General features: G+C 40.2%; 1 long non-coding RNA gene across 5 annotated transcripts; it reads right to left on the bottom strand.

Moving 5' to 3' along the window:
* Window positions 1-203: 203 nt before the first annotated feature.
* Window positions 204-22404, bottom strand: LOC129058685 (uncharacterized). Of its 5 annotated transcripts, none has more exons than XR_010139412.1 (4): window positions 22246-22403; window positions 17186-17400; window positions 10588-10743; window positions 204-849 (listed from the first exon to the last, which is right to left on the bottom strand). It is a non-coding gene; the product is annotated as an uncharacterized LOC129058685 (long non-coding RNA). The 5 variants fall into 5 exon arrangements; XR_008523972.2 differs by lacking the exon at window positions 204-849 and adding an exon at window positions 8499-9464; XR_010139413.1 differs by lacking the exon at window positions 204-849 and adding an exon at window positions 8580-8712.
* Window positions 22405-22826: the final 422 nt, after the last annotated feature.

Here is a 22826-nt window from a genome sequence, read left to right on the forward strand (position 1 = left end):
TGAAGCCCCCGTGTTACAGTGCTCTTTTAGCTCTACTGTCCACAGACAGCTTAAGTTTTAACCAGCTCAGTGCCCCGTTGGTACTTGGGCCCTTGTCTGGCGTCCAGGAATAATCAGGTTACATACAGACTTGAAGAGTGGTAAATGTAAGGGTTTTATTGAGTGTTGGAGGTGGCTTTCAGTGAGATAAATGGGGAGTTGGAAGGGGGATGGAGTGGGAAGATGATCTTCCCTGGAGTTCGGCTCTTCTGTGGCTAAACTCCTCTCTTACCATCCCCAGCTGAACTCCTCTTGATGTTCAGATGCCCCTTTTCTTCTCTCCTTCTCTGCCATGCAGTTCTTAAGCTCCTTGGCTCTTCTACTCATCGCCTCATGGAGCAGGAGATTTGAGGTTTATATGGGTACAGGATACGGGGTATTGTAGGCCAAAAGGCAACATTTTGGGCACAAAACCAGGAATGCTTGTTCCCTTTAGGGCCGCAGGTTTCCAGGCTTTAGAGTGGGGCCTTTGCTGGGGAACGAACCTCTCCTACTCAGTATTTCCCTGTCTCCTGTCTGTATCACTTTCTCCAATTTGGGGAAGTTATTCCAGCGTTAGAGCTCCCCAGGTAATCAGTTTAGACTTCTATTGCAACTGTTTTTAGTTTAATTTATCCCTGTCTGCAACGTTATTTTCTTTACTCTCTTAGGCATTGTTCCTGAGAGTAGCTTCAATAAGCCACGTGATGAAATTGTCCGGCTCAGGGGCTGTTTCTTGTGGAATTCAACCTATGACTGTTGATGCCAGGAGTGGTCTTGGGAAGGAGACTCTGAAAATTTTGGAGCTGGCTGGGAATAAGAGTCCTGTCACTGTTGGTAAGTAGAATATGGTTAGCCACTGTCCTGCAATTATTAAAACTCTCATAGGTGATAAATTGATGTGGGAATAGGCAGGTGAAATATCTCAGTCCTTGGAAAGGTAGAAGGAGCATAGCAATTACAAGAAAAGGTGAATCAAATGGCTCATTCCATCAATGCACTGGAGGATAATAAACAGCTAAAGGAGACTAATGATCAATTTAAGGCAAAATATGAAAGTTAGTTTCGGTGGCAAAAAAAAATCTTTTTCTGCTATTGGAAAGGGGAGAAAAATTTGAAGAGTTAATTATAAGAGTAGTGGATCTCTTGAAAAAGTTGAATTCTCTATCCTGGCCAGTCAAGTCTGTTATGTTAAGGTCAGCACCTGGTTAGGAAGGAGTGAGACTTTGAGACTTGTCATGGTGACATCTGAGCTGAGGCACTAAAAACACCTTGAAACCCCAGGTTTTTCTGAATTCACTGCTACCGCATTAGTGACCCAATTTTCTCCACTCAAAATTAGCAATCCGTCTTTGTTGAAAAAAATTCAGAAGCCTTTGTTTTACAAAGCAACATGTACCTTCCTTCCCTCAAATCTACTTCCACTTTTTCTCGTGGTCACAGGACAAGAAAAAAAAACTGGAGTCAGGAGAACACAGTCTGGTCTGGGAATCTCAGGGCCTGCTAATGGAGGAAAGGGACTATTGTAAAACCTAGAAAATATGTACTATCAGGAGTTGGGAGAGGATGGGTACTGGATCTTGAGGATGGTGGATCAAGTGGGGAGAGAATAAAAGGTTGGATAAGGGAGAATTTGCTGATATAGGACCACACTCCAGTGATACAGAATATAACACACTGGCAAGGACCCTGAAGATCGATACCAATATGCTAGTCTTTGACTTTCAGAAGCTTGGAAAAACTGATGTTAGAAATTCTAGAACTGTCATGCAAATAGTGGAAAGAGATCAAAGGCTTATAGAAGTGGCTTGCTAGAGTGGATATAGTGCGTAAGGATCAAAACACCTACCAGCTGACTATGTTCTGTGGGAGCACCCAGAGAACACACCATTTAGCAATACAATAAGAAATGTGCAGGTGGGAGGGGTCCCAGCATCATTGAAAAACTCAGTAGTGTCTTTCAAGAGAAGACCAGTGCTAACTTCCTCATAGCAACGGGGACGATTAGATCCCAACATTAAAAACAAACAAGCAAGCAATAAAAAACAGGTGGTGGCATTTAATGGTCAGAAATTGTGAGTGTAATTATTTTAATGGACTGTCAGCCAGGGTCTGGCCAGTGATGAGCTTTGAAGATGGTTAACAGAACATGTATCCTTAGAGCAGCCAACAGGCATCACTCAATGTGTGCAATCAAAAGAAATCAAGGGGGGCCAGGGGCAGTGGCTAACGCCTGTAATCCCAGCACTTTGGGATTCTGAGACAGGTGGATCATTTGAGGTCAGGAGTTCGAGATCAGCGTGGCCAGTATGATGAAACGCTATCTATACTAAAAATACAAGGTTGGGCGCAGTGGATCACGCCTGTAATCCCAGCACTTTGGGAGGCCGAGGCAGGTGGATCCCAAGGTCAACAGATGGAGACCATCCTGGCCAACATGGTGAAACCTCGTCTCTACTAAAAATACAAAAATTAGCTGGGTGTGGTGGTGCGCGCCTGTATTCCCAGTTACTCAGGAGGCTGAGGCAGGAGAAACTCTTGAACCAGAGAAGTGGAGGTTGCAGTGAGCCAAGGTCGTGTGACTGCACTCCAGCCTGGCGACAGAGCAAGACTCTGTCTCCAAAAAAACAAACACAAAAATAAAAACAAAAAAAGAAACAGAAAAACAAAAATTAGCTGGGCATGGTGGCAGCCACCTGTTATCCCAGCTACTCAGGAGGCTGAGGCAGGAGAATGGCTTGAACCTGGGAGGTGGAGGTTGTGGTGAGCCGAGATTACGCCACTGCACTCTAGCCTGCATGACAGAGTGATACTTTGTCTCAAAATTAAAAAATGATAATAATAAAAAAAAGAAATCAACATGGAATGATCAAGAGCTTGAGGAAGCTGTCACAATAAAAGGTCATATTTCTTTGTTCTATTTTCAAACTGAAGCCAATTTTCTGACCCAGAAGTCATTGACTGTGAGAGAGACTGGGTTCCCATAAAGAAAGGCCCTGAAATACCACCGCAAGCAAATATGGTAATAATTCCCTCAGTTCTTTCTCAAAGGGACCTATGACAATTTATTTGGGTAAATTTATATACCAGGGGGGAAAAAAACTCATTTGAATGATGCGAATATGGGACTTGAGTTAACATTCATACGCAGGGACCTAAAGTGTCATCATGGCCTCTGTGTTAGAGTAGGGGCGTACAGGAGCCAAGTAATAAATGGAGTCCTATCATAGGTCTGGTTCACACAGTGGTACCACATACCTACCCATTGGTAAATTCATCAGTTCCCAAGTGTACAAGTGGAGTGGACACACAACGTAATTGTAAGAATCCTAATACTGAGGCCTTGGACTCAATATTGGGTAAGAAGTATTTAAGCTGGAAGACTAAGTAGAAGCCACTGAAACTGCCCACATTCGACAATATCATGTCAAAAACAATGTTGTGGTTGAAGAAGAAAGGCAGAGATTAGTGCCATCTTAAAGACATAATGTTATCTGTGGTAGGAAGAGATACCACATGAAATTTCTGGCAAGCCCTACTAGGAAAATCACCATGACTTTCCCAGGGTTCTAGAACAAGGTCATGCCTCTTGCAGCACAGTATTATACATCTTTTAAAAACATTTCCTGATGTGCTACTTTGTTCTGATAGAGACAGAGCATCTGACCTTGGGGTATCAAATGACTGTGTGGCCAGAGCTGTCCATCAGCTGAGTTTTAATCAACTCATAAATTCAGAAGAGTAGATGATCCAAGAAGCATTCCATCCTGCAGTGAGAATGTACATCCAGGACTGGACCTGAGGAGGGCTGTACAGCACAATAAGCTGCAAGTGCAGGTGGCCAGACCCTTTTGTTATTCATCACAGTTGCACTTGTACTTCTCCCTTAGCTCCCATCTGTAGCTTTTTGACCAGCTTATGGAGAAGAAAAAAGGCTAAGCTTAGTTCATGGGTGGGTATTCTCCATGTTTAAGTAAAAACTGAAAATGAGCTGCTGCTTTATTACAATCCCACTCAGCAGGGCCATGAAAGAAAGCAATGAGTAAAGATTTTCTCATGGGCAGAGTTTCAGGCATTGTACCGGGACATATGCTTTGCATGGAAAGAAAAATTGCTCAAGATAAGAATATACAGACATTTCTGAGCAGTGGCAATTAGCTTGACTGCTTGGTCAGAGATTGGAAAGAAAAAAATGGAAAACTTGGGGACAAGGAAGTCTGGGTAAGAGGCATGTGATCGGACCTATTGGAGTAAGTACAAATTTGAAAACAGCACTGAACTCAAGTGGACAGAATGACTGTGTCTGCTGCTGGCTGACGTGTGACAGCCAGCCTCTGTCATCAGCTACCACGTTGCTGGTACAACGAATGCACGAAGAGACTATCAGGGATGAAAACTATTCATGGGTCCTACCAGCATCATAGACTGCTAACCACTATGGCTAACTACCACTGCTATCGGATATTCAACTAGCCTGCATCAGAGAACGATACTAAAGCCTGATAGGATGCCATCTTTCAAGGAGACTAACCAGTCACTTGGTGCCAAGTTGATTATATCCTCGAAGAGGCAGCAATTCATTTTTACTGGAATCAGCACATATTCTAGGTATGGGTTTTCATTTGCCACTTGTGGAACCTCGACCATCTCCAATATCTGAAGGTTTACAGAATGCTTGATCCATAGACATAGTATCCCACTTGACACTGTATCAGACTAAGGACCATTTTAAAGAAAGAAAAAAAAAGTATGGCCGTGGACATATCACAATGAAGAACATTGTTCCCATAACAGACCATACCACCAAAAAGGTGCCAGTCTTACAGAGTGATGGAACTGCTTTTTGAAGGCATAGAGGCACAAGATTGGAGATAACACTCTGCAAAGATGGGGTGCCATTCTCCAGGATGCGGGATACATCCTAAATCAGTGATCATTATCTAGTGTTATGTCCCTAGTAGACAGAAGTAAAGTTTAAAAATAAGAGTGGCTCCTTTTGCTATTACTCCTAGAGACCCACATGAAGAATTTGTGCTTCTGACTCTGCAACAATGAGCTCTGCAGGTCTATCTAGCATTTCTGTTCACAGAAGATGAGTGCTTTGACCAGCAAGATTTTAAGTTCTATTTGCTTCTCAGTCAACCAGCACTTGAGATTTCATTTACAAAGACCAGGAAAAGAGTCACCATTCTGGCACAGATAATGGACCCTGATCATTACGAGTATGTATCGCTGCCATTACATATTGGGGCAGGCAAGAATACATCTGGCAGCCAGGTGATCCACTGAGGTACTCGCTACCCAATATTCCACATAGTTCAAAAATTAGCAGTGAAAATTTTGTTTACACAATTAGTTGAGGACTTACTGCAATATTCAAAAATTTTAAAAAAGTAGACCATCATAAGAAAAGGTGTTTTTTATGTGTTCATCATTCTTGCCTTTAAATCTGGAAGATAGACAAGAAACTAAGAAGATAATGGATGGCAGAGACCCAGAGGCTTAGTTCTTAAATACATTTGTGCTATAGTTTCACTGGCTTTCCTTTCTCTAGAGTGTGGATAAGCAGTAACCAAAACAAAGGAACAAAACTATAAGAAATCCATAAATAAGTAGAGAGTTTTCTGGCCTTTCCATGTGGGAGAGATGAGAGTTGATGAAAAAACACCAAAACAAAGCAAGTTTTGTGGCTTATTTCCCACAGATATCTGAGAGCAACCTTCTGCCAGGATTTGCCCTGCCCACAGGCGTTAGCATGGACTTGATGACTGCAGTGAGGCTTTCACTTTCTCAATTTTCCAGAGCTCATACTCCTCAAACTCCAGAGGAATAAGATGTAAGTATAATTGGTGACCATAGAGCCCATGATTCAAGTTAGTCAGACCTAATTATTTGAAAATATAACTTTCTCTGCCTTTTTTTTTTTTCTAAAATTATTTGAAACTTGGTCAAGCAAAGGGTACATGGTGTTTCCCGCCATGTCAGGAAAACAAAAAACAAATACAGCCCTACTGAGAAATCCTAATCATTCTACATAAGAGAAATTTAGCCTCTTTTTATTTTACTGTTAAAATCTATGTTTCGTGGAAATTCTGAAACTTATTTTATAAGACTAAATTAAATGGAGAATTTTGCTAGTCTCATTTATTGTTGAATCCTCACGCTAGGAAAGACTGGAGGCTCTGAGGGAAAGTTCATGCTGTTTTTATATCCATGTTGCTAAGGTGATTTTGTGGGATGAAAACACACTGGCAACTCTCCATTAATTTGTTTACAAAAGAATATGAGTGAGTTTCACCTCCTACAGTCAGGAGCACTTCAGCTTCTGCTTAACTCTAGCAAACCATGAACCAACTAGCAAATTAAATAAAAATTCCTTCAGTTATTGTTAAGGTACAATTACTCTCAGCAGAAACATATATAATCTGTTAAATAGTCCCAATTAACTAACTATTTAGAGCACAAAGTGGAAAACAGAATATATGTGAAACTAAGTGAGGAAAAGATACTTTGATTCCAAAATGGAATTTATCTTGCCTTTCAGACTGTCTTATCTCTCAGTTAAGTCAAAATGGTTTAGAAAAACAGGTGGCTTGTTGCCTTTTGCAAGTGTGTGAATGTGTAGAATAATATATTTGTATTTAATCATTATTTATTTAATACAATGTGGCTTTTTGGACTGGGGAGTGAGGAATGGGGCAGAGAGAGTGATAGCTGACTTTGTATGAATAATACCAAGGAAACGCAGTAAAGGTCTAGATGTTTTCATGCTTAACGACACCGTATTGCTTTGTACATCTCTTCTGAAACCCCAAGCATGGTTTTTTGCCTTATTGCATCAGAAGAGAGACTAATCATGGAGCACTATTCTAGTTTATGGGACACCTGGCAAAAATAATCATACTACAGTGTATTGGCCTCCTAGGATGAGCAAGAAGTAAAATTCTTATGATATAAGAGAACATGATTACAACAGGCCATCAGTGAAGTTGTCATGGATTCTGGTGCTCAATTGCCTAGGTCTGCTACTTTCTACTTCATGATATAGGAGGAAATAACTTAACCTCTATGTCCTGTGTCATCCTCTGTAGAAGAATAATAATAAAAGTAACATCAAAAATTAACAGATTTAACCTGTATTCTGTCAGTATTTATTATTTTTAATATAGATATGATTTGAATTCTTTATAGAGAATAAATTTAAATTTCAGGGCCAGAAAGTCTATTTTTTTCTTAATATGTGGAATATGTATTTTGTATAGGTTTGACACAAATCTCTACCAAGATCTTCTGTTCTCTAACTCTTTAAATTCACTAAAAGAATCCCATAATTTGACTACAGGTTGACTTCTCAAATTACTTGGTTTGCTAGAAGCTGAACAGTATTGCCCACAGGTAGATTAAAAACCTAGGAATAACCTAACATAGCATGGCCACTTTTCTTGTTCTTGCATCTAAAATCTCTCTCTCTCTCTGTCTATGTTTGTCTATATACATTTTTCGGGTTTTTTTTTTTGAGAAAGGGTCTCACTCTGTTACCCAGGCTGGGGTGCAGTGGTACGATCTCAGCTCAATGTAGCCTTGACTTCCCAGGCTCAGGTGATCCTTCCACATCAGCCTTCCAAGTAACTGGGATTACAGGCGTGCACCACCACGCCTGGCTAATTTTTTGTATTTCTTGTAGAAATGAGGTTTCAGCATGTTGCCCAGGTTGGTCTCGAACTCCTGGGCTCAACTGATCCTCTCAAAGTGTTAGGATTATAGGCGTGAGCCACAGCTCCAGGCTGCATCTAAGATATTTTAATTGAGGAAAAGAATATGGATTTATAGAATCTTAGGGTTGAAAGGACTCTTAAAAGGCAAAATTCCACCCAATACAGGTGCTCTCATTCCCTCATATATTTATTCTGCTGATTATTGAGCACTCCTTTAGGGCAAAAACTGTGTCGTATTTTAATTCTGCATCTTGCCATTGATATAGTGCCTGCACTGAGGCAGTGCTTATTTGGAATGGAATTCATTTATTCTTCCATTAAGCATATATTGAGTATCTAATAAATGTCAAAACTTGGATAAGCTATGGAGTTATAAAGATAAATAGTACAGAGTTTCTGCTCTTTAGGAGCTCACTATATTGGAGTGTTGTGTAAACTAAATATTATACAGTAGGGGCTAGATGAGATTGATCAACAGAATGTAGCAGGTTGTACGTGAACGGCAGTGCTCTCTTTAAACTTTTGGAAGGGGGAATTATGCCCTTGGTCTTACACTTGCTCTCCAACAGCCTGACTTTTACCCTAGCAATGACCAGCTCTATAGGATATTAGTGGGTAATCTCTAAGTATGGCTTGGCATGTAATAAGGAAACTGCCAGGCCTTTTGACATTTCCTTGTCTTTTGGAGACTTGAGATGTTCATCTTACAGCGATAACAAGGGTCAAAATGGGGTCTGGACCACAAAGACAAGGCTGTCTCATGAATGAGTGATTCATTGACATTTTAATTCATTGAAAGCCTGAGACAGTGGGCCTCAGATAACTCTCCCTTACTCCATCTAAGTGGTCCTTCAGGAAGTGCCTTAACACCAGGAAGCTCATTCCTGGGTAACGCAGCCTTGTATATTGTCAAAAGATTCTTATGTTGAATCTTATCTACCTCCTTGTAATTACCAATAATCAGTGCCAATTCTGCCATCTGGAACAAGATATAAAATTAAGCACTTTACCATGTAATAAGTATTTGAACAAAAGAGGATCCCCGAAATTATTATGATACCACATCATCTTATCTTTTGGTTAAATATTTCCAGTTCCTTCAAGCATCCCTCTTATCACAATTCCTCAGACTTCTCTCTCTGAGGCACTCTAATTTGTCAGTGATCCTCTGAAAATATGGAGCTTGGGATTGGACACTGTCAAGATCCACACCACATTAAAATAGCTTCCCAGGAGGCCTAGGTTACACCTTGCAGAACAGAAAATAGATTACAGAACAGAGCATGGAATCATTTTGCTCACTGTAAAGCCCTTTTACATATGTACAGTATACAATATATAATACTTTGTAGATTTTCTCGTTTTGTTTGTTTTGAGACGGAGTCTTGCTCTGTTTGTTGCCCAGGGTGGAGTGCAGTTGTGTGATCTCAGCTCACTGCAACCTCTGCCTCCCGGGTTCAAGCAATTCTCCTTGCCTTAGCCTCCTGAGTAGTTGGGACTACCATGGGTGCCACCATGCCCAGCTAATTTTTGTATTTTTAGTAGAGATGGAGTTTCACCATGTTGGCCAGGATGATCTCGATCTCCTGACCTCGTGATCTGCCCGCCTCAGCCTCCCAAAGTGCTGGGATCACAGGTGTGAGCCACCGTGCCCAGCCTTTGTTGCTTTTATAAATCACATACATCAAAGGGGTTAAATGACTTTGTTCAGAGCCAATGGCTCAGCAGTACCTATAAGAAGAAAAGGCAACCTTAGTTGTTTCTTAATTAAGACTCTTGTAGCATAAGGAGTGTTGAGAAATTAATTTGGCAGCCTAAATTAACATGCATGACTGTAACAATTGTCTCCGATTTACTTTTTTGAGAAGCTAAGCAGGTATTGATTCATTTCTGCAGACTCCTATGAGTAATCACATTCAAAGTAGACAACAGAAATTATTAAGAACCTGCTTTTCTTGGTAACTAACTTCATGCTGAAAGAGCAAATGCCAAAATACGTTAGAAGAAATGGTTTGAATCAATTTTTTGTTAACTTTAAGAAAATCTCACCGAAACTAACTTATAAGTGGATGTCTTAGTTTCTGTATTACTTTTCAGAAAATCACATTTTAGTGCTAGAAGGAAACTGAGGAGTCATCCAACCTAATCCAAACAGAAATATGTGGAGGTAGGAAAGATTTTATGATTGTGAAAGCTGGATATTTAGCAACCTAATTGATTTTTGTATCAACCAGCAATTATTTTTTAAGCTGCAGTAATTAAATCTCTTAATACTCAGAAATCACTCAATGTAACTGTGACTAAGTCGTGTTTAAGGACCAACTCTAACTGACTGTAACTAAGAAGACGATAAGGGGACACAATAATAGGTAATGGTTCATTCTTTCTATAGGTATTATCTTAGTATTTGCAGTTTAGTGTTAAATCTATTGACCCCTAACAACATGTTGAAAAGGCTTGTTGGTGACAAGACATGTTGGCAGTGTTTGGTGATGAGATAAGTTAGGGTTTTAAATTCTTTCCGTTTGTACTTTTTCGTATCACTTATTTTTCTCCATGGAACCTCTATTATTTGTAATTTGAAAAATTATATGCATTAATATTTTAGAGAAATATATATTCTATTTCTGACTCTCTGCAATGAAGAGAAAACTAGGAGGTCACAAAATGACTTTCTGTTAAAAGTCTAAGTAGATTATAGTTTATCTAATGCTACTTTCTTACTTGTATATTCAACCTCTGTTCCACCTCTGGTCTGGGGTACCAGGTGCCAGTGCCTATCATGCAACTAGAGCTTTTGTTTTGCCTTTTCCCACCCACATCCATGTCTGCTGTGTGGTTCATCTCTACTTACACATCACAGAGCTGATGAAGGGGCAGCAGGCTGCACACAAGCCTGGTGGCAGTTACACAGGTTTCTATTTCATGGTGGTGAGAGGGCAGCTGTAGTTGTAGAATTGTGGCTGATTTTACTATTGTTTCTTTTTCACATCTGTATATTCCAGCATTTCTGTATGGGAATATTATTTAATTTAAAGTCAGTAAAAATTCTATAAAATATGTAAGTAGTAGTAGTTTATATTATTTATTATTATTATTATTATTATTATTATTTTATTTTTTTTTTTTGAGAGGGAGTCTCGCTCTGTCACCAGGCTGGAGTGCAGTGGTGAGATCTTGGCTCACTGCAACCTCCACCTCCTGGGTTCAAGCGATTCTCCTGCTTCAGCCTCCCAAGTAGCTAGAACTACAGGCATGCACCACCACGCCTAGCTAATTTTCATATTTTTAGTAGAGATGGGGTTTCACCATGTTGACCAGGATAGTCTTGATCTCTTGATCTTGTGATTCGCCCACCTCGGCCTCCCAAAGTGCTGGGATTACAGGTGTGAGCCACTGTGCCCAGCCAGTTTATATTACTTATAGATGACTTATAAAATAAGTTAAATTTTATTTTCTGCAATATAGAAAGGATGTAAACATTACAGAAGAGATTGAGATTAGCGATTTGCTTGTGACTACTAGCAAGGAAAAAGAGAGACTCTAAAACAATTATCTTTTTGTGAAGTGTTCGTTAATTTTTTTTTTGTATTTAGTCTTAAAAAGCTGAGGCAAGTTAGTAAGAAATAAAAAGAGAAAGCCTGGAACTGTTTAGCATATAAGAATAAAATGAATTATATGATGGATTTTCTTTTATTTTCCTCAATAGCCAACATTTGCTCATTTTTCTCTACTTTAGTAAACAACCAAGGTAAAATTGCTTCTGAAGACCTGAATTTGGAAGAGCAAGATTTGAGGGATAAAAACTTGTTTTGCAAACGTATGGTATAAATGGAATAAAGCTGATATTGACAAATGCTCATGATAAGAAAATGCAGAAGAATGAGAATGACTTTTCAAAGAAATAAATTGTCTGGTAGAATATTGCATTTTGACTTTTAAGTCAATCTGAATTTTATAAAAACAGATAAGTTGAGCCTATTCACATGTAGTAATTTGATGGGTATTTGATTTTTTTATCTGCAGATAATAATTCATAACATAATATTTACTGGGTATCTTTCATTCAGTAGTGTTACTGAAACACCAGGGGTTTGGTCTAGGTCCTGCTGCTCACTGCACAGAAAGCCACTCACTGAGATGAGTACTGCCAGGGAAGAAGGCTTTAATGGGGTGCTACTGCCAAGGAAATGGGAGATCAGTCTCAAATCCATCTCCCTGACTGATTAAAAATACTAGTTTATATAGCAGGGAAGAATTGTAACTACATGTAGGAGGACAGGAATTAGGGACGGGTAAAGAAGAGGAGTTGGTCAACAGGAAGCAGATGGCCACTTAGGCAATCATGATGAGTGAGGGGTCTGAGGGCTCATTGTGCAGATAAGGTGATCCGATGAGTGTATCAGTTCCTTGATACTATCTGGGAGCCCTGATAGTTTCCTGAAAAAGGAACTCAGATAAGACAAATGTAACTTTCTCAAGTTTTGAGACTGAGAGGGTTAAATTCTATGTTTATTCAAAAGACGAGTCTCCCTCTGTCCCCCAGGATGGAGTGCAGTGGCACGATCTCAGCTCACTGCAAGCTCCGCCTCCCAGGTTCACACCATTCTCTTGCCTCAGCCTCTTGAGTAGCTGGGACTACAGGCGCCCGCCACCACACCCGGCAATTTTTTGTATTTTTAGTAGAGATGGGGTTTCACCATGTTAGCCAGGATGGTCTCAATCTCCTGACGTCATGATCCACCTACCTTGGCCTCCAAAAGTGCTGGGATTACAGTTATGAGCCACTGCGCCCGGCCTTCTTTGCTTTTCAAATTAAATGTTTTCTTTTATTTTGTAATACTTTTTTGTGTTTAGAAAGATTTGTATTTTTAAAAAGTATTATCTTATTTTGATACTTTCATTTAATGTTCTTAGTCCTTAGATTTTAACTACTCTGTCACACTTAAATAATTTCCTTTTATTTCTACCTATTATCTTTACAGCAGTCAATTAACATATTCTATTTTCACTCAGTTTGATTTCTTTTTGTGTTATTTTGATTTTGACAGAGCAAATAATATTTACATACTAATTTTTCTCTCTCATTCTCACCTATGTTATAGTCATAGATCTAAATGTAGGCTAGCTAGATTTGTTTTTCATTTTTTGATGTAGTTTATAGAGCCTTGTAGGTTTATTTTGGTCATTTAATTAAGCATATTTAATCATCATTACCAGTTATTTCACTGGTTTCCCTAATGATCTCTTTGTTACATTAAATTCATCCTTTAGTAGATTACCAGGAAAGACTCCTGGGTGTCTTTTTAATATCTGAAAAACAGTGTGGCTGGATATAAAATCTTTTCCTTACATTTCTCCCTTTAAGTTTATGGGCAGTGCTATTGCACTGTTTACTTGCGTTGACTGTTGCTGACAAAAATTGTGATGCCATCCTGATTTTCCTTCCTTTGTAAATGACTTTTTGATTTTGCTTGGAAACCCAGAGGGATCTTTTCTTTTAAATTTCAATAATTTTTCTAGGATATGTCTCACAGTTGACCTTTCTGGATTGATTTTTTTTTCTTTTGATAAATGATAGATCCATTCAATATGTAGATTAGGCTTTCCTCTATTTCAGAGAACTTTTATTGAATTATAGTTTTAAATATCAGTTCCTACCCATTGGGAACTGGGTCGCTAGAGGACAGGGTAAGGAGGAACTTTCATTCTACTTTTTGTGTTTTGTGCTATATGTGATTTATTCAAAAATAAATAATTAATGAAAAAGACTAAACCCTCATTTAATATCCTGAATATACTTTTCTCTTTCTTTCTTTTCCTTCCCTTCTTTCCTTCTTTCTTTTTTTCTTTTCTTTCTTCTTTCTGTCTTCCTTCTCTCCTTCCCCTTCTTCCTTCCTTCCTTCTTTTTTTTTTTTTTGAGATGGAGTCTCACGGTATTGGTCAGGCTGGAGTGCAGTGGCATGATCTCGGCTCCCTGCAACCTCTGCCTCCCGGGTTCAAGAGATTCTCCTGCCTCAGCCTCCCCAGTAGTTGGGATTACAGGCACCCGTCACCACACCTGGCTAATTTTTGTATTTTTAGTAGAGACCGGGTTTCACCATGTTAGCCAGGCTGGTCTCCAACTCCTGACCTCCGATGATCCACCCGCCTCAGCCTCCCAAAGTGCTGGGATTACAGGCATGAGCCACCACACCCAGTCACTTTGCTATGTTTGCCACTTGTTAATAGAAATATATTGAAATACTAAAAATACCTGGATATGCTATATGAAACAATTTAATGAAAGTAGTTGTTATGTCCTCTATAAGGTAACTTTTAAAGCTATTACTCAATGCTGTGCTTCTGAATATTCAGAAAATAAATTGGATTATTGGTTTAGTATCAAAAAAAGTTCCACTGCTCTGATAATCTGATTTGCTTTCAATGTGTATGTACTAAACTGTGGTATCATCATGTTTCACTCCTTCCTTTGGCAATTAAAAGCTGTAGTACTAAGTTAGTCTGAACTATTATTGTATTATTAAGACTAACACTAAATCTTTGTTTTGTTTTGTTTTGTTTAACTTTTAAGTTCAGGCATATATGTGCAGGATGTGCAGGTTTGTTCAATAGGTAAACGTGTGTTTTGGGGGTTTGTTGCACACATTAGTTCCTCACCCGTGTCTTAAGCCTGGTATCCATTAGCTATTTTTTCTGATCTTTTTCCTCCTCCAAACCTCCACCTTCCAATAGGCCCCAGTTTGTGTTGTTCCCCTCTATATGTTCATGTGTTCTCATCATTTAGCTCCCACTTATAAGTGAGAAGATGAGGTATTTGGCTTTCTGTTCCTGTGTTAGGACATGATCTTGTTCTTTTTTTTTAATAGCTGCATAGTACTCTGTGGAGTATATGTACCAGGTTTTCTTTTTTTCTTTTTCTTCTTTTCTTGAGAAGGAGTCTCTCTCTGTTACCAGGCTGGAGTGCAGTGGTGTGATCTCGGCTCACTGCAACTTTTGCCTCCCGGGTTCAAGCGATTCTCCTGCCTCAGCCTCCTGAGTAGCTAGGACTACAGGCGTGTGCCATTACACCCAGCTAATTTTTGTATTTTTAGTAGAGACGGACTTTCACCATGTTGGCCAGGATGGTCTCGGTCTCCTGACCTCGTAATCCGCCCGCTTCGGCCTCTCAAAGTGCTGGGATTACAGGCGTGAGCCACTGCCCCCGACCCATATTTTCTTTATCTAGTCTATCATTGATGGGCTAGATGATATCGAATCTATCATTGATGGGCTATTGTGAATAGTGCTGCAATGAACATAAGTGTGCATGTGTCTTTATAATGGAATGACTTTTTTGGGTATATACCCAGTAATGGGATCACTGAGTCAAATCATATTTCTGTCTTTAGGTCTTTGAGGAATTGCTACACTATCTTCCACAATGGTTAAACTAATTTACACTCCCACCAATAGTGTAAAAGCATTCCTTTTTCTCCATAAGCTTGCCAACATCTGTTATTGTATTTTTTTCCTTTTTAGTGATAGCCATTCTGACTGGCATGAGATGGTATCTCTTTGTGGTTTTTATTTTCATTTCTCTAATGATCAGTGAGGTTGAGCTTTTTTTCATATGATTGTTGGCTGCATGAATGTCTTCTTTTGAGAAGTGTTTGTGCATGCCCTTTACCTACTTTTTAATGGAGTTGTTTGTTTTATTCTTGTGAATTTGTTTAAGTTCCTTATATTAGACCTATTTTGGATGGGCAGTTTGCAAAAAATTTTCTCCCATTCTGTAGGTTGTCTGTTTATTCTGTTGATAGTTTCTTTTGCTGTGCAGAAGCTCTTTAGTTTAATTAGATGTCATTTGTCAATTTTTGCTTTTGTTGCAATTGCTTTTAGAGTCTTTGTCATGAAATCTTTGCCTGTGTCTGTGTCCTGAAAGGTATTGTCTAGGTTGTATTCCAGAGTTTTTATAGTTTTGGGTTTTGCATTTAAGTCTTTAACCCACCTTGAGTTGATTTTTGTATATGGTATAAGAAAGAGGTCCAGTTTCAATTTTCTGCATATGATTAGCAAGTTCTCCCAGCACCATTTGCTGAATAGGGAATCCTTTCCCCATTGCTTGTTTCTGTCAGGTTTGTTGAAGATCAGATAGTTTTAGGTGGGTGGTCTTATTTCTGCATTCTCTATTCTGTTCCATTGGTCTGTGTTTCTGCTGTACTGGTACCATGCTGTTTTGGTACTATAGCCCTGTAGTATAGTGTGAAGTTGGGCAGTGTGATGCCTTCAGCATTGTTCTTTTTGATTAGGATTGCCTTGGCTATATGGGCCCTTTTTTGGTTCCATATGAATTTTAAAATAGTTTTCTCTGGCTTAGAATTTAAAATAACTGGAGTTAAATTTGTGATCTGTCCAAAGTTAGTAAATAAGACTTCATGACATGCATTAAAAAATATTTTTATCATTATTATTATTATTATTGAGACAGAGTCTCACTCTGTTGCCCAGACTGGAGTGCAGTGGCACGATCTTGGCTCACTGCAACCTCTGACTCCCAGGCTCAAGCAATTCTCCTCCTTCACCCTCCCAAGTAGCTGGGATTACAGGCGTGTGCCACTACTGCCTGGCTAATGTTTATATTTTTAGTAGAGACAGTGTTTCACGATGTGGGCCAAGATGGTCTTGAATTCCTGACCTCAAATGATCACCCACCTCAGCCTCCCACAGTGCTGGAATTACAGGCATGAGCCACCGTGCCCATCCTAAAAAACTATTAACTCCATTCTTCTCTCCATTTTTATAACCCATTCTTGTTTTAAGTGCTTACTACAGTAGTACATATGACTCCCAGAAAACCTTAAAAAATGTAAGCTAGCTAGATTTGTTTTTCGTTTTTTGATGGAATTTATAGAGCCTTGTAGGTTTATTTTGGTCATTTAAAAATACACGGTATAGATAGAATTATTGAGTCATATACTCATTTTTTATGTGACTCTGTTGAAGTAACTGGTTATAGATACCCACTAGAACCTAATTACACCACACTGCTTTGTAGTGTGACTTTTTGTACAGCAGACATCTCCCTGAGAATGGCAGGAACTGTTGAGATTGTGTAACTTTCTAATATGTAAGATTTGAATTTTTATTCTATAACTATAAAAACAATCAGTCAATGGGGAAGAGGTTCAGAAATATTATAGATTTTGGCACAACTTCTTTTCCATGTCAGGAACACTGGTAGAGACTTTCCCAGCTTCCACTGCTTGTTCTCTCCAGGCTGATTTCTTCAAAATGAAGGCATTCTTATTTTGCCTTAGGTCTGGGAGTATGATACAAAAGGGGAAAAAATTTTGGCTATGACCTGGGTTTGAGTTCTAATTTTGTCACTTACTAGCTTTACGATATTGAAACTCTTATTTAATTTCTTTAAGTTCTAATCTTTTCACATAAATGAACATAAGAACATCTACCTTATTTGGTGGTTTTGTGTCTGGAATTGGTGGGTTCTTGGTCTTGCTGGCGGGTTCGTGGTCTTGCTGGCTTCAGGAGTGAAGCTGCAGAACTTCACAGTGAGTGTTACAGCTCTTGAAGGCGGTGCATCTGGAGTTCTTCGTTCCTCCCATCTGGAGTTGGTCCCTCCCAGTGAGTTCACGGTCTCGCTGGCTTCAGGAGTGAGACTGTAGACCTTCGTGGTGAGTGTTACAGCTCATAAAGGTGACGCGGACCCAAAGAGTGAGCAGCAGCAAGATTTATTATGAAGAGTGAAAGAACAAAGCTTCCACAGTGTGGAAAGGAAACACAACAGGTTGCCAGGGCTCGCTGGGGCAGCCTGCTTTTATTCCCTTATCTGACCCCACCCACATCCTGCTGATTGGTCCATTTTACAGAGAGCAGATTGGCCCATTTTACAGAGAGCTGATTGGTCCATTTTGACAGGGTGCTGACTGGTGCGTTTACAAACCTTGAGCTAGACACAGAGTGCTGATTGATGCATTTACAATCCTTTAGCTAGACATAAAAGTTCTACAAGTCACCACCAGACTCAGGAGCCCAGCTGGCTTCACCTAGTGGATCCTGCTCTGGAGCTGCGGGTGGAGCTGCCTGCCAGTCCCATGCTGCGCCCCCACACTCCTCAGCTCTTTGGCGGTCGATGGGACCGGGTGCCACAGAGCAGGGGGTGGTGCCCGTCAGGGAGGCTTGGGCTGCACGGGAGCCCACAAGGGGCGGGGTGGGGGGCTCGGGCATGGCAGGCTGCAGGTCCTGAGCCCTGCCCCACAGGGAGATGGCTGACGCCCAGTGATAATTTGAGTGAGGTGCGGGCAGGCCAGCAGTGCTGGTGGAAGCAGCGCACCCTCTGCAGCTGCTGGCCCAGGTGCTAAGCCCCTCACTGCCCGGGGCAGGCAGCGTCCGCCTGCAGCTCCGAGTGCGGGGCAGCTGAACCCACGCCCACCTGGAATTCTTGCTGGCCCGTGAGCGCCACCGTGCAGCCCCAGTTCCTGCCTGCACCTCTCCCTCCACACCTCCCTGCAAGCAGAGGGAGCTGGCTCTGGCCTCGGCCAGCCCAGAGAGGGGCTCCCACAGTGCAGCAGTGGGCTGAAGGGCTCCTCAAGTGTGGCCAGAGTGGACACCGAGGCCTGAGGAGGTGCCGAGAGCGAGCAAGGGCTGCTAGCACATTGTCACTTCTCAGTTTTGGAAATTAATTGATAATATATGGAAGGTGATATACACACTGGTTGAATATCTGTCAGCTTGCTTATCTTTTCTGCTCTCTGTGCTTCATTTGAGACAAATTTCAAAGGAGCTTCCTCAGCAAACATGAACTCCTGTGTTACTGCTTTCAAGGATAATGTGACATTACTTAATAGACCTGAAATGGAAAAGCAGCCTTGTGGGTAGCTCCCAATTTGGAAAGTTCCTTGCATTAATATGTTTATTGGTTTATTCTTCCAAGCCAAAGGTAAACTTTGCAGAGGAGACTGTGTAACACCAAGACGTGGCACTTGTGATATTCACGTTATTTTCCTTTTCCTGTATCTTATCAGTAAAAGTCAACCAATCAATTATAACCTTATACTATGGAAGTCAGCTTCCATAGCATGGATTTCTCAATGTGAGTCCACACTTAAGAAAGTGCACTCCATTCAGCTTTACTGAAATGAACACACTTCTAAGGCTGACAGGCATGAATCAATTTCACTTCTGTAACCAATGAAAAATGCTCTCTTGTGTCCAACACAAAACATCTTTTTAAGACTGTCATCACCACAGCCTTGCCTCTGTCCAGCACATCTCCAAGCAAACTCTTGTCAAAAAAATCTATATAGTATTGTGATATTGTGAAATACGTATTTGGTATGTAAATGTTATGTATCCCGTTTCCTGGCATTCAACTTTTAAAATCTTTAAAAATGCCTGAATGACGTCTTTTTGAATGCTAATGAGTTGACGTAGGGCTGGCAGCCTCTAGGTAGCTTCAGAACGGGGGGCTGGTCACCAGAAAACCAGTGGAGAATTAGAGGATTGGGGCTTTCAGTCCCACCTCCTAACCTCCAGGGAGGAGAGAGAGACTGAAGATTGAGTTGATCACCAATGGCCGATGGTTTAACCCATCATGCCTACATAATGAAGCCTCCATGAAAGCCCAAAAGACAGGGTTCAGAGATTTGTAGATAGCTGAATACATGGAGGTTCCTGAAGAGTGCCACCCAGGGAGGGCATGGAAGCTCTGTATGCGCCTTTCCTCATACCTCACCCTGTGCATCTCTTCGTCTGTATTCTTTGTAATGCCTTTTATAATAAACCAGTAAACATGTTTCCTTGAGTTTTGTGAGGTGCTCTGGCAAATTAATCAAACCCAAAGAGAAGATCTTGAGAACCCCAACTTGAAGCCAGTGGGTCAGAAGTTCTGGAGGCCCAAACTAGCAATTGTTGGTGTCTGGGGAAGGGGGCAGTCTTAGGGACTGAACCTTCAATCTGTGGGATGTGATGCTATCTTCAGCTATATAGTGTCAGAATTAAATTGGAGGACACCCATTTATCTGCTGCAGAACTGATTGCTTGCTTGGTGATGGGTAGAACCCAGCCCCCTCCACCAAATTTGGTCACAGAAGTTGTCTGTGTTGACTGTTGCTGTTGAGTGAGAGAGTATAAAAATCACTTTGCATGCTTTTGAATTGAATACACATAGACCAGTAACAAAAGGTCTGCTCCGTCAAAGTCTTAGATTTAGTGACAGAAATAACACACATAATTGTAGCAAAATATAAGGAGTGTTATAATTTGGGTCTCAATAGTGTACTACGATAATAAAGGAGAGGGATTTGCCATCTTTGTCTATGGCAGCTGGTTTGGGGGTAGGGCTTCACTGGTAAACAACATTTCCATTGCACTTTGAAAATTGTGTAGATGTTGAAACAACAGAAATCGTCGAAGATGATGAAATTGCATCTGCAAAAACCCAGAGCCATGAACAAGGCATGGGATTTATGTAATGAGTGGAAGGAAGTTTGGGATGATGGGCAAAAGAGAAGTATGACAGTAATAAGGCAGTTGAAGGTGAGAGTAAATATATGTAATGTTGGAATCAGAGAAGGACATTTGAATACATTTAGTGCATAGAGTATTCATTTTGTTTTCTGGAAAGCGGTAAGTAGTTTTTTTCTCCTGGATATGAAAGTGAAAGCTTGCGCAGGAGTGTGAAGTTATAAAATGGTCACCTTGGTGAATAGGAAAAATATCTGAATGAATACAGACATAAGGATTGCCAAGCTGTACTGAGGACTAAGTTGAGTTTGGAAATGGTAAATATGCAATAAGTCCAAGCAGTACAGTTATGCAATTTTTCTCAAGCAGTGTTTGGCAGCTTATGAATTTCTGTTGCGCAAGCAGATGGTTGGATTAATCACAGGTTAGGGTCTGGTAACTCCAATGGGCTGAAAAGACAAGAGGTTGAGGCAGTGGAGGGTATAGGCAAGAATTCATTGAATTGGTAGTCCAGGTTACATAGGCAAGGAAGAAATGGGGCCATGATTTTGGGAATTCAAAGTAATGCTATACATGAAACATGAGACTGTGTGAATTTTATAGTTGCGAACAAGATGTGTAAGTGTATTTTTGATGAAAAATAGTGGAGTAAGACAAATTAAGTATGTTCCGAGTATAATGGCAATGCGTGGGTATTAGGCTGAGTGGGACCATGGACTCAGTAATTAGCTCTCCTTAGCTCAAAGTTTGTGCCTGCAATTTAGATAAACATGTGTTTATTAAAATGGCAAAGACAAAAGAATAAATGTTTAAAATCATAGTGTACGCTGGACCAATCAAAACAAACCTGTTCTTTCCTAGTCTCCTTCTTCGTAGTAGATGACACTATATTTTCTAGGTGCTTAATCCCAAAAGATAGGGTCTTTCTTCTTTCTCTCACACTACACATTTCACCATGGACAGATTTTGTTGGCTCTACCTTGAAAATATAGCACACATTTTCCATACCTTATCGCTTTTATACTGTAACCCTAGTCCAAGCCCCCATCATCTGTCATCTAGGTCACTGCAGTAGCCTTCTACCTGCTTTCCACTTCTACAGCCTATTTTCCACTGAAGAGTCAGAGCTTTCCTCAACGTGAATCAAGTCGTGCCATTCCTCTGCTCAAAAGTCTTATTGCATTCTGAGAAAAAGTCCCACACCATTATCATGGTCTACAGCGTCCTGCACAATCTGGCTCTTCGTTACATTTCTTCCTCATCCCCTACTACCTTCCACTTCACCCACTGGCCTCCTTGGTGTTTCATTAGATATTTTTAATATTGTCTATGTGTTGAATTGATAACGTTTTAGGTATAATGGATTATACTAAACATATTTAAATCGACTTCACTTGTTTGTTTTCTTCTGCCTTTTTAATGTGGCTGCTAGAAAATTTAAAATTATATACCGGGTTCACATTATATCTATAGGCTGCATTGGTTATTGATTCTGTGTTGTCTGTGTGTCTTCCTCCAAGTGTCTGGTGGTGGGCTGGGGGCTACTCTTGCACAACAGGGCCAGCAGTAGGAAGGAGATTTGAATGTGGAGCACAGCAGAGTGAGCATGAGCTGAAACCCTCCAAGCATATTTTCATCACTGTATTGCCTGTGAACTTCTTTAGAGAGTGATGACCGCTACTTCCTCTGAATCTCATGTGAGTTCCTCTTTTGGCAGCTCTAACTCTAACCTTACAGGAAAGGGGAATATAGAAAACATAGTTCCCAGAAAGAACTAGTTCCAACTAGTCGATTGAACCACTCAGCACAGCTTCTAAAAGAGGACTCCCTGGACTGTTAGGGTCTTGGAAACCATGTCATACAAAGATTGTCTCATGGAACTGAAGACAATCATTCTGGAGAGCAGAGGATTAAAATGCCATTAAATATTAGAAACACTTCTGTGTCGAAGACAAAATTGACTTACACCTATAAATTCTTCAGATTTTCTCTCCTAAACTCTATGGAAATGTATCAATATTTTTACTGATGAAAATTTTTTTCCCACCTGTTCAAACTCCTCGAGTCTTAATTAGGATGGATGAGTGGAAGTTACAGGGACTCCAATTTCAATGCCACATAAGAGGGAATGTTCTAACATCTAGAATTGTGACATAAGAGCAGACTATCTCCAAAGGTGATGAGTTACATGTCAACTGGAGATATTCAAACAACAATTGGATGACCATTTATCAATTGTGCTGAAGAATGGATTCTAGAACCTACCCAAAGGTTGGCTTGGATGACCTCTGAACCCTGAACTAAATCTAAAATTTTGTGAGACCCTAAATTTCATTCACCAGTACTCAATAATTTCCAACTGCTACTTAATTAAGCCTTGGCTTTTCATTCTAGATGCAGGAAAATTTTCATTTTCTTTCATCTAGAAAGAAGACTAGGACTTTAAAGTTTCATTCTTTGATCTTTTCATAGCCTTGGCCTCCTGGCAAAATGTTTGTAGTTTTTTCATTGAAAGTGCTTCTTGATCTTTTTTCAGCTTTCTTCATTAAGACATCTGATAAAGATGACTTCTTTATTGTTGCTTCATTAATGTAAATTAACATAAAATACATTTTTTTCCTTTAAGGG

This window comes from Pongo abelii, chromosome 2 (assembly GCF_028885655.2).
Source record: "Pongo abelii isolate AG06213 chromosome 2, NHGRI_mPonAbe1-v2.0_pri, whole genome shotgun sequence".
Taxonomy (NCBI): domain Eukaryota; kingdom Metazoa; phylum Chordata; class Mammalia; order Primates; family Hominidae; genus Pongo; species Pongo abelii.